Source organism: Mirounga leonina, unplaced genomic scaffold (assembly GCF_011800145.1).
Source record: "Mirounga leonina isolate KUSES-001 unplaced genomic scaffold, KU_Mleo_1.0 Mir_94, whole genome shotgun sequence".
NCBI lineage: Eukaryota > Metazoa > Chordata > Mammalia > Carnivora > Phocidae > Mirounga > Mirounga leonina.
Genome location: NW_023270855.1, coordinates 27,250,855 through 27,263,061, shown reverse-complemented (window position 1 = coordinate 27,263,061; position 12,207 = coordinate 27,250,855). Strand labels below are relative to the sequence as shown.

Here is a 12,207-nt window from a genome sequence, read left to right as displayed (position 1 = left end):
AGAGTGGCTGCACCAGCTTGCATTCCCACCAACAGTGTAGGAGGGTTCCCCTTTCTCCGCATCCCCGCCAACATCTGTCATTTCCTGACTTGTTAATTTTAGCCATTCTGACTGGTGTGAGGTGGTGTCTCATTGAGGTTTTGATTTGGATTTCCCTGATGCCGAGCGATATTGAGCACAGAACACTTTCAAATCAATATAAAGTAAAATTTCTGGTATTAAAGCTCTGTGCCATAATGTCAACTGTCTTTGTTGTCCTGGCATACAGATAATGGAACACCTTACAACTGATGACAACTTAGCTTCACTGAAATACAGCAAACAAGAAAGTATAATGAGTCAAGAGAATTCAGAATTCAAGAGAATTCTGAGTTGATAAGGGCCAACCTATCTGGATTCAAATCTTAGCTCCTCTATTTCCAGTTATGTTATCTATAGACAAATGACCATCCTTTCTGAGCCTCTGTAAAATGACAGTTTTACCTAAACCATTAGGCCAATTCTATGGATTTAACAAAATAATATATACGAAGTGTTTAATACCATACCGTGTAAGTACTGCAAGAGTACGATAAATGATTGCTGTATTATTATGATAATTAATAATCTATCATTCTATTTAAGAAGTCAAACTACTTCTGGATATTTTTCACAGCACGTAACAGAAAGCCATGCATTATAGCTACTCTTCACCCACATAAAACAAAAATACACATTACATGTATTAACATAAGCTCTAAATTAAGCTCCTGTATTTTGGTTTAAGCGTAATCTAAAAACAAATGAATGTTCACCAGTTACATTTATAATGGTCTGATTTAAAATGTAATTTAAGTGCTCTACTCAAAAGGTTAGGTTGGGGTCAAGGGCACTGCAAAGACAGGTGGCCATCATCTAGCTGAAACTGATGAACAGGAGGAATACGTGATTGCTGATCGAAGTCAGGCCATGTATACTAAGAATACATAGACTGAAAACATTTTCATCAACAGGGGTAGTTCAAATGCAAGTCTTCAACAACTGAGAGACTTAAAGGCAGATACACTGAGACTTGCAATCGAACTGCTACATATATGGACAATTAAGAAAAATGCTCTAGGGGGAGAGTAGTAGGTAGTCCTTCATTTAATAGTAAATGAGGAGATAGGGTGTTATAGAGGCAGATGCCTATCTGAAGATCCTCCCTGATTCTCAAACTTAAGATTCCTGTTAAAGAAAAAATAATTGTGGTTCTCTGGTGCTGACTTAAGTATTATAATGTTACTTAAATGTCTACATGTAAAACTAGATATAAGGAATTATAATGTCCAAGAGAATCAGGAAAAAAAAAAGCCAAACAAAGCCAAAACAATGAAAATTGACTGCATTTGTTAAATGTCGTTGAAGTTGTTTTGCTGAAACCCACTAACTGCTTGCAATTTGAGTAGGGTATTGATGGAACAAAGATCCCTTTGAGTTCAGCCTGCCAGAAACACCAAGCTGGTTGTGATGAGCCATTTACTTGTCACTGTTCTCTAGTTGAACTACTGCAAAACTTTATCCCTCACTTGACATGCATTTATTAAGTCTGTCTGTATTCTCTTCTCATGGCCTCTAAGAAATACATGGTTGCAATGCAATCATAAACTCAGCTGCAAGTAACCACAGCATAGTAGTTATCTACTACTTTGTAACGGACACCACAAAACTCAGTGACTTAAAACAGCAATAATCACCTACCTCTCCTGCTTTCTTTGGGCCAGGAACCCAGGAGTGGCTCAGCTGGATAGTTCTGGCTTGGGGCCTTCCATGAGGTCATAGTCAGCTGGTGGCTGAGGCTGGGGTCCTCTCAAAGTCTTCGTCACTCACCTGCCTGCTAGCGGGACTAGGAGGACTTGAATAGTTGGGGTTCTACTAGCAGTCTCTATAAAGTCTCTCCATTTGGTCGCTATAGCGTGGCAGTGTCACAAAAGCTGGATTTCTTCTATGATGACTCAGAGCTTCCCATATGCATGCCCCACGACAGAGAGCCAGGTGGAAGCCATATCACCTTTTCTAACCTAGCCTTGTAAGTCATGCAAGGTCGCTTTGTCTCACATCATTCACTAGAAGCAAGTCACTAAGTCCTGCCTGCATTTTAAGGGAAGGGAAATGAGACTCCACTTGCTGAAGGGAGGGGTGTTAGAGAATTTGAAATATATTTTAAAGCCTCCAGATAGTGAAATCATATGGCTCCATTCAGTTTTTAAATGTTCATCTGCATGAGTCAGCATATGCTTACATCTCTTTACTAATCTCATAGGGAATTCACAGAACCCCAAGGAACAGTAAGCCAACTCTCACTGGTCTGGAACAGTAAGCCAACTCCCCAGTCTGAGGAAAATTCAGTTATGCATCAATTACAATAACATGGAATGGAAGTTTCTTTAAATCACAGTGTAGGAGAGAATGCACTTAAATAAACAGGAAGAGAAGATGAACTGGAAAGTGTTTTGTGAGTTGGTGAAGCTAAAGAACTTGATGTATTCATGGATGACTTTAGGTCTTTTTTTTTTTTACATTTTTTTTTTATTATTATTATGTTATGTTAACCACCATACATTAAATCAGGAAACTAACTGAGGGTTGCTGGAGTGGTAGGGGGTGGGAGGAATGGGGTGGCTGGGTGACTTTAGGTCTTTTTAAGTGCCTTTCCCACATATTCAAATGATGGTTAAAGAGCCCACTCCGTAAATAGCTATGGTTTCATATCAACATTGTGCAATGTTCTTCCATCATTCAGTGAATATTTACTGTTAAACAACACACTCCTCTGCGTATGGGGAAATGTTAGTAAGAGTAATGCACACTCATCTCTCATGGGTATTAGGGTTTAGTGGGGAAGACAAGCTTTAAGAAAACAATTATAAATGCAATAAATGCTACAAACGGGAAATCATAAAGTGCTGTGGGAATGCTAACTTAGTCTGGAGGAGAGGGCTGGAATAGGGAATGACAAGTAAGCCAACATCCAGAGAATAAGGTAAAGGAGAGGTGGCTAAGGAATTTTCAGGCCTTTCCTATATTTGCTTTCAACCAGGGTGTATCTCTTGCTTCAGACATCATACAAGAAGGTTGTGGCTACTACTGAAATAGATTTCTGGTCCATAAAAGAATGTTCTTGATGAATATGCCTAACAATTCATAATTAAGGATTATTTGGTGATATGTAAATCCTGGTAAGGCATAACAGGAGAACAGATATTCAAATAGCTTAAGTCAGTTCTCTGTAAGCCATCATCCCATGAAGACCAGTCATTGTCTGATGGTTTTCACATGGGCTAGTAGTGCATGGTTGGCTGACTCATGCAGGGCATTCTGTACATCAGGGCTTCCCTTCCACTAGCAATCGTTTCTCCATCTCTGCAGCTGAGGAAGCAGAAATAACGGCTTACCTCCCATTGTCTTCAAAAGGAGCTGGGGCAGCTGTCTATGCAGCAGGCAAGCTTTGTTTTCCATGTATTTCCACTTGTTGTCAGTAGGGCTCTCATGACTTGAGGCATGGGTCTGGCAATTTAAAAAGAAATAAGAAAAGTGAGAGAGGTGGGGGCAAGACCCTTCTTACCTCTGACAATTCAGATGCTCTGAACTTCCTCTCTGTGGGGAGAGAACATTTTAACCCACACCTGGAAGGAGATGACAAGACCTCCTCAGAGTCCCCGAATGCTGGGGCAGAACTTTCTCCTCTATTGTCCTGCGCATGGTTGGCTTGATTAGCTTTCATCAATCTCTTATATTTGAGACAACACTGTATCCCAAATGACTGAGATGCAATCCATTCATTAATTTCCTATTATCTGGAGGGAGAAGAGTATGTGTGCTGGCTTTTGTGTTAAGGAAGTGTTCATACTAAAAATATTTAACTGAGGGAAGGGATTGACTAATCAGAATGGAAACTGGCCAAAGGGGATAGATACTAGCCCTTTAATTTCTTAGTTGTGGGGAGGTCCAGGAGTCCTAAGGCAAGAGATAGATAGTCTCAGGATGGTTGTCATTTGCCAAGTTGTATGCACATATTTTAGAATAACTGGTACATCTATAATGGTGGTGCGTGTTGAATAACTTGATGTGTGCTGTTTTGTATACATATCCTAAAATAACAAGGCATGCACTGCAAAAGAATTGGGGCATCAAGGCTAGATTTCAGTGTCTGGTTATCTTGCTATGTGGCTTTGGGGAAGTCACTTCTCTCCCTCAGCCTCAGGTTTTCCATCAGGCTAAATGATGTTTAAGCCTCCTTCCGTCATAACATTCATTTCCACAATTCTATAGCCATGATCCAGGCACTATTTTTATTCTTAACACGCAACATTGTGTTATGATGGAGAGCCTGCCTGCTACTTGGGTCTGAATCCTGATCCAGGGCAGGTTCACTAAGTTTCCTAGGTCAAATTTCTTCAACTGTTAAAATGAGGATTACAATAGGATCTACCACACAGGGTTGTGATGAGGGTTCAAAGGGACAACGCAAGAAGAGTATTTAGTACTATGTGTGGTACAGCTCTACTCAATTGATGGGAGTTCTTATTCTCATGGCTAGAGTCAGCTGAAGAGCTACAGAGCATTCTTTTTCATCCTTCAAATGCATCCATGAATTTCAAGGTTATGTTTCAAGTCCAAGTTACCCTAGCTATTGAGCCCACTCCTAGTGTTAATGGCACAATGAATGTGAGGGGGAAGGTGGCATGGGGCCATGTCTTCAGAACGTGTGCCAGGCATGGCCAAGGGCCCATTCTCTGATGTCTCAATCTGTTCAGCAGGACTCTGCCACGTGCCAACTTTTCCTAAGCCACAAAAAGATTTAGAGTTTGTAGTGAAGTGAGATATTCAACAAAGGAGAATTCTGCCTTTTGTTGGAATTTGGAAATGGAAATTCAAGGTCTCTTCATTTCAGATGTTATCCTTGTCCATGTGGAGGCGTGAAGAGCCTAAAAGATGTGGGGGAGGCTATGGACAGAACATATCCCAGTGAGAATTTTCCTATTAAATTTTAATATGAAGGATATGGACATATGAACAGGAGTGGCTCAGAATTTTTCATTAAGCATAGAAAATGAATACAGTGGTCATATATTTGGGAGTCTATCATCTATCTATCTATCTATCTATCTATCTATCTATCTATCTATCTATGTACCTATCTATCTATCTACATCTATAGAATTGGTTATAAGGTAGTTGAAATCCTGGGAATTTAGTTGCCCATTTCAGTGAAGGGTCCAGGAAATGGGTTGAGTTTAGGCTTGGCTGATTCAAGTCACTCAAATATTTTTACCAGGACTTGTTCTTTCTCTATCTTTCAGTTCAATTTTCTTCTATTTTGCCTTTTTTCCCCAAGGATATTATTCCCAAGTGATGGCTAAGAAGTTGACTAGTAACCCTAGACTTTCATTTTACCCATTTCTCAACCCTAGCAAAAAAAGAATACTTCTTTCCAAACCAAGCAGCAAAATCCCAGGTGGGAATCCCATGGATCCAGCTTGAGTTATACATCTTTCTCTGAATTTCACTGAGGCCAAGGGGAAACAAAGCTAACCGGCTAGGCCTGGGCCTCAGACCATCCCTTCAAACCAAAAGGAAGTATTAAAATCAAACTTCACACACCAAAATTAAGAGGAAGTTTGGTTGACCCAAAGAAAATTGGAGTGTTTTTCCCCCCACAAAGAAGGCAGTAAAACCAACAGATCCCATTACAAGCAAGAATTTAGAATGAAAAAAGTCATCAGTACACATGTGCCCACAGACATGTTTATCTGGAAACTTTCGAGAAACAGCTGGAAAAATCAGCTGTCAATCTTGATGAATTATTTTGCTGTTTCTTTTTCTTTAGCAAAGTCCTGGAGGTTCATTGATCCAGCAGTCTTCACCTCTGTTGAGCCTTGACCCTGTGCCTGGTGCTAGAAGCTGAGGACAGGGAAGGAGCAGGACCCTCCCGGGACTCGTGTCTGGTGTCTGGCTGAGAGCCAGAACATGCCACTACTTTGTTATCCTGCTCTCCTACATGGATTTCTCCATTCCATCATTCTTCTCAAGTAAAACTTGGACCTGCTTCTTTCCCTTTGAATGCTGAAGGCTCCATCTCCAAGTTCCCTTGCTAGAAGGCATATTATGAAATGGGATGTACCATCAGAGATGAAGGTAAGAAATCTGAACTGCATGGCCTCACATAAACCCCACTAGGTCTCTGTTAGGGGCTCCTTTCCCTTTCAACAGGTGTAAGGACAAAAGGCCCATTGTCCTTAGGAGCCTATAGGATAAATAGAAAGAACATGTCCTTGCTGGTTAATCTGCTGGCGATAAAGAGTATTGTTTTATCTCCTGCCATCTGCACGGTTCCATGGGATGAGTTCTATTGTGGCACAAAGTCTGCTTTGTCTTTCCAACCCACTGAGACATTTAAATTGACCTTTCATATATTCCTTGGTTGTCACAACCTGAGTACTGAGTTGGTATTATGCATCGAGAGGATTATCAATTTTTTTTTTCTGCAAGGGCACTGTCAGCTACAGAGATGCTAGGATGCTGAAAAACAGTGTGATTCTCTTCTGCTAAAAAAAAAAAAAAAGAGAGAGAGAGACTTTTTTTTTGTGGGGGGGGAACAGTTTTAGGTTTACAGAAAAATCGAACAGAGAATACAGAGTTCCCATCTACTCTCTCACTTTGCCCTCTTCCCCAGTTTCCCCCATTATTAACATCTTGCGTTAGTATGGCCCATTTGTTGTAATTGATGAGCCTATATTAATACATTGTTATTAACTGAAATCCATAGTTTATATTACATTACTCTTTGTATGGTACAATCTATGGGTTTTCACAAATGTCTAAGGATATGTATCCACCTTTATGGTATCATACACAAAAGCTTCCCTGCCCTAAAAATCCTCTGTGCTCAGCCTATTCATCCCTCTCTCCCCCCAACCTGGGCAACAATTTTCTTTTTACTATCTCCACAGTTTTACCTTTTCCAGAATGTCCTACAGTGGGACTCATACAGTATGTAGCCTCCTCTTCAGATTGATGTCTTTCCTTAGCCATATGCACTGGAGGGGCCCCCATGTCTCCTTGTAAGTGGATAGCTCATTTCTTTTTATTGCTGAACAGCTTCTGCTTCATGTTTAAAGCTTCCAGCGTTCGAAAGCAGAATGGTTGCCCCACCCCACTGGCATTTTCACATTCGTGAGATTACTAGTCATCACCTAAGTTTTAAAAAGTGGGCTTACTGCATGCGTTATGTGAGAGAATTAAATACCATTTCAGAATGGTTTCAAGTACCTTCTGTAGAGCTGAAGAGAGAAAGAGCAGATTCTAATATCTCAGTCACAGCCAAACCAGAGGTGGTCTGTTCTCCAGGCAGCGCTGGAGTTCTTGGCATTTTTACCCAGAAGAATTTATATCCACCCAATTCGTGTTATCCCTAAAATAAATGATCTCCTGATTTTTTTTTTAAGTTCCAGTAACATTGGAGGTCCCACTTACCTGATTAGTAGTAACATTCATTTTTAAGACCTGAATCAAGCGTTTTTTTTCTCCTTATACTTCCTAAACAGAGCTCATCTAGTCCATGCAAAGGGTGGTGGAGGAGCTCCCCCTCACTTATCTGGCATCTGATAGTTGTAAAAGATATAGGCTTTCGAATTCAAGGTTGTACAGTTAATTTCCTGGCTCTGTCCCTTCCTGGCTGTGTGTCTTTTAATAAGCCATTTCTCCTCTCCTAGCCTCACTTTGCTCTCCCATAACCCACAAGTAATAACAGGGCTCTCTCTTTTAAGGCCATTATGGATATAGAAGGAGATACTTCATGGAGAGCATGAAGCACAGTTTCAACAACAAAAAAACGTCCTCGAACCTCATCCAGTGCACATCAGGCAACAGGCCTGTGTGTAAAGGAGGTACTGAGTACAGTGTAGGTGCTCATTAAATTATTCCTGACTGATCAAGGGGGCAAAGGGAGGGCAAATCCTTTCACGTGCAGGCTCTCAGAGAACACAGGCATATATAGAAGGAAGCCGACTTAATTGGAGTCAAGCATGATGGGGGAGATTAGGTACCCTGTGCAATCCAACACAACCAAGGACACCACTTCTAGTACCTTTTGACTCGGTCCCTGCTGGGACGGGGCTGCTCCTGATAACTCACATTCTGCTCCTGCCCACCCTTGAAAAGCCCATTTCCTGAGCAAGCGCGTACTTTGGTAAAGTGATTAGCAGACAACCTGGTTCCTAAATTTAATGAGCAATTTCTTTAGGGTGAAACTGATTGTACAGAATCATTCTCTGTCTCGCCTCCTCACCCTTCCCCTGACATCTCCCAGATAAAATAAATGATCAGCTAATAGTTATTAAGATGCCAAGGGTGCAAGAAATCCCAATTCCACAAACACAAGAGCTAACTATGTACCCCGGGTGTCATTTTTTATCCTACTTTTGCTTTTTACTCACTTTCATTTTGTAGACAAAGACTGTCTTGCCAAAGACAAGGTAAATAAACTCAGACACATCCTGTCTCCCTTACATCTTTGTTTATCTATAAACTGTCAGAGATACTGATGAAAATCCACTAAAGCATGCTCCAAGCACTTATACCAAGGCCATGCGAGATGGAAGCATGAAAGCTTGATGTGAGCGGAAGATATCACCTGCAATGATACCAACTTGGCTCTATGTGAAGACACGCATAAACATTAAAGATGCCAACAAAAGATGACCCACTGTGACAGTTAGGGATGGACTCAATTGTGTAAAGAAGCAACAATGAAAAAAAAAAAAAAACACAGACACAGCAATGTGACAAAGTTTCTACATAGTTAGTGAGGAAGTGATCAAGTTTAGAGGTTAAGAGCATGCATTTAGGAATGAGAATAGATTTGAAACCTAGTTGGATCTTGTACCTTTTAACCAGGCAACCCATTTAACTGCTCCATGCCATGTGGAAAATGGGATAAATGAGTATCTGCCTCAGAGGATTATTTTTTGAAGACTGGATGAGATAAAATATATAAGGTGCTTGGCTCTGGTAGACTTTCAGTAAGACATAACTGTTATTTTTATTGTGTTAATAAGGATTGCAAATTAAGGAACATCTAATAGGCAGCGTTGCCCCAATATTATCACCATAAACCTTTCCTTCCAGGGCATCCTCTGAGGTTAATGTTCTACAGAAAACAATTTGGGAAATGCTGCCTTAAATAAACAAAACCTGAGACTTTTGCGGTGGGAATATGGGTGTTTGTCTTGGATATCCTCCCTAGCAAGTTACAAGTTTTAAAATAATGCTTGTGGTTGTTTCTATAACATTTTGGGCATCGGGTTTGGGGTCAGGAATCCTCAATGCTGTCCTCGTTTCTATGGAAAAATCAGATCTCATTTACATCATTCCTATTTACAGCAACTTTTCTGGGACCCAAATAAAAACAAGGACTGCCTGAGCCCATTGGCTGCAAGCTTTGCAAAGCAAAATCTTCCCTTTGACCTTTGCCTACCCCATCCTGCTCTGGGTCAGAATTCCCCCGTGTGTCCCATGAACACAGAAGCCATCACCTACCCCTTGGGGAGGTACTGTGAGCCTGGAAGAAGCATCTCGAGCCTGGAAGAAGCATCTCAAGCCTCTCTGGAGAAAGATAAACTGTGTGCAAGGTTATGGGTATTTTATGATCTGTTATAGATGGATAATCCAAGGTACAGGCTTACAGCTTGACTCTTTTTTTTTTCTTTAAAGCAAGGAAGCTCAGCAGTGAAACTCATTTCTCACAACTCCCAAAGTGGCTTTGCAATAAATCTGTGAATTTAATCAGCCTCCTCTGTTGAGGCACTCTTCCCTAATTGGGTTCTTGTGAAGAATAATAGACATGATGACAAAAATACTAACCAGAGTCTCATCAATAATATTGATGATAAAGCTCCCATTCCCCAAAAGAAATGGGGCACAACCCCCTGGTGCAACCCAGGGCAGCAGGCTCGTCCAGTCTCACGTACTATTTCCTTTTTAGACCATCAGACTCTTTCTCCGCCTTCCTGGCCAAACAGCAAGAAAATGGAAATCCCAAACTGGAAAACGAGGGTTTCCATCACTTTGGCTAGTAACTAAGTGGACTACTCAGTAGGCTGCTAGAAATTTTCTAGATTACAAGAGAGTAATGGGGAATTGCATTCAAAATGGAAACAAACATGGAACACAGAATCCAAACAACACGATTTTGTTTCCTTTCTCTGGTAGGCGATTCCTACTCCTCTCTCTCAAATCCTGGGAGTAGTAGTGGGGTATGGAAGGGCCCTGCCAGGAATGTAACACACACAGCTGTTGGCCATCAGCTGGCAAACCAACCTAGTGACAGAATCGGGCATAGGAATTAGCTGCCTTTCGTTCCCCAATTATTGGACAAAGAGGACATCCAGATCTAGCTGGGATCTGTCCTACATAGGTTGGGGGTTGAAAGAGGGAGGCCCTAATATTGGAGGCAGGCCTGGAAGTGTTGCTAACCCCTGGAGAAGGGGGGTCGAGGAGCAATGGCAGAGGCAGCCTAGATTTTTCCATTCTGGAGAATGAGAGAAGCAAAGCGTGATAACTGAATTAGAGGTGGAGGAAAAGGAATAATTTCACAAGGATGTCATCTGTCCCAGGCCTTCCCCATGAGCCTGGCATTCCAGCACCCTCTCCATTCTTTGCGTGTGAGAGCAGTCCCGACTCTTACCCCCACTCCCCGCTCTTGGCCCTTGGCCGTCAAAAGATCATGTTGGTGATAAACACAGGAACTCACCTGGTCAGCAGACACAGGGTCAAAACTGCAGGAAGAGATGTAAAAAATGCCATCCTCCCCATGAACTGGACACAAATGCTTGCTCGCACAACAAAAGATCTAGTGTGCTTGGTCTCCTCTAGCCTCAGGCCTTCACGAGCGCATGAATAGGGGCACTGATGGGGCACAGATGCAGGAAAAAGCCCAGGTTCCCTCGTTTCAGTCCCGAGCTGTGGTTTCTCTGCCTCCTCCCATTGGACGGCTTCAGTATGAATTGCTCCCAAAACCAACAGTAAAATTTAACCACCACTCCTTGCAGGAAAAGAAGAAATCCTGAGTCTTGCTGACTTTGGCATGTGACACACACACGCACGCACATGCTGTGGGGGTTTCCAGGTGATACTGCTAAGTAGACCAGGGCCCTCAACACAGTGTTGTCCCTGGACAAGAAGGATAAGCATCACCTGAGAACTCATTAAAAATGCAAATTTGTGGTCTCACACTGTCCTACTGAGTCAAAAGCTCTTCGGATTAGGCCCAGCAATGTGTGTTTTAACAAGCCTCTGAGTAATTTCCAATGCACACTTCATTTTGAGAACCCTTATCAGAAGCTGATCATTTCTCCAGAATTCTTTACAATTTTATGCCTGTATATTTGCTCCTTCTCTTCACCCCATTTGGCATGCTTCTTTCTTGTCTGCTTGGCAGGCTCCTTTTTAGTCTTTAAAGCCCTCTAAAAAATACCCTTTTCTGTTGGTCAGCCTCCCCTGACACCATTTTGTCTACCTAAGCAGAATTAATTACCCCTGATTTGTTTTCTGACAATACTTCAGGTAGCCACTGACATATTATATTACAATCATCATGTATCTTCTTTTCACACCAGGATGTGAGGGCAGGAAAATGCCTAATTCAGCAAATGCTTTATACAAAATATCATGGGCCTATTATTATGTTAGCTCTGGAGACATCAAAATAAAATAATAAAAATATTAATTAAAAAGTGGGACACTGCCTCATTTGCCTAATTCATTATTGCATGCAAAATAAGATTTCAAACCCCAGGCATGTGCTAGCTGTGTAATGTTGGGCAAGTTACTTAGCCTCTTTAAATCTCATTCATAGGGAAGAAAAATGCTAATAGTATGTACTTTAGTGTTTATGGGATGAATAAATTAGAAATGTGTAACGGGGGCACCTGGGTGGCTCAGTCAGTTAAGCATCTGACTCTTGATTTCAGTTCAGGTCATGATCTCAGGGTCATGACAGGTCACTGAGCATGGAACCTGCTTAAGATTCTCTCTCCCTCTGTGCCTTGCCCCTGCCCCACTCATGCACAGGCCCTCTCTCAAGAAAGGAAGAAAGGAAGGAAGGAAGGAAGGAAGGAAGAAGGGGGGGTGGGAGGGAGGGAAGAAAGAAAGAAAGAAAGAAAGAAAGAAAGAAAGAAAGAAAGAAAG

General features: G+C 41.6%; 1 long non-coding RNA gene across 1 annotated transcript in view; it reads right to left on the bottom strand.

The window, feature by feature from the left end:
- LOC118006035 overlaps nucleotides 1-12,207 on the bottom strand; it is a 156,916-nt gene that overhangs the window by 88,699 nt on the left and 56,010 nt on the right. The window contains exon 3 of the long non-coding RNA XR_004677923.1: nucleotides 3,414-3,525. This is a non-coding gene — a long non-coding RNA (uncharacterized LOC118006035). The remainder of the gene's footprint in view (nucleotides 1-3,413; nucleotides 3,526-12,207) is intronic.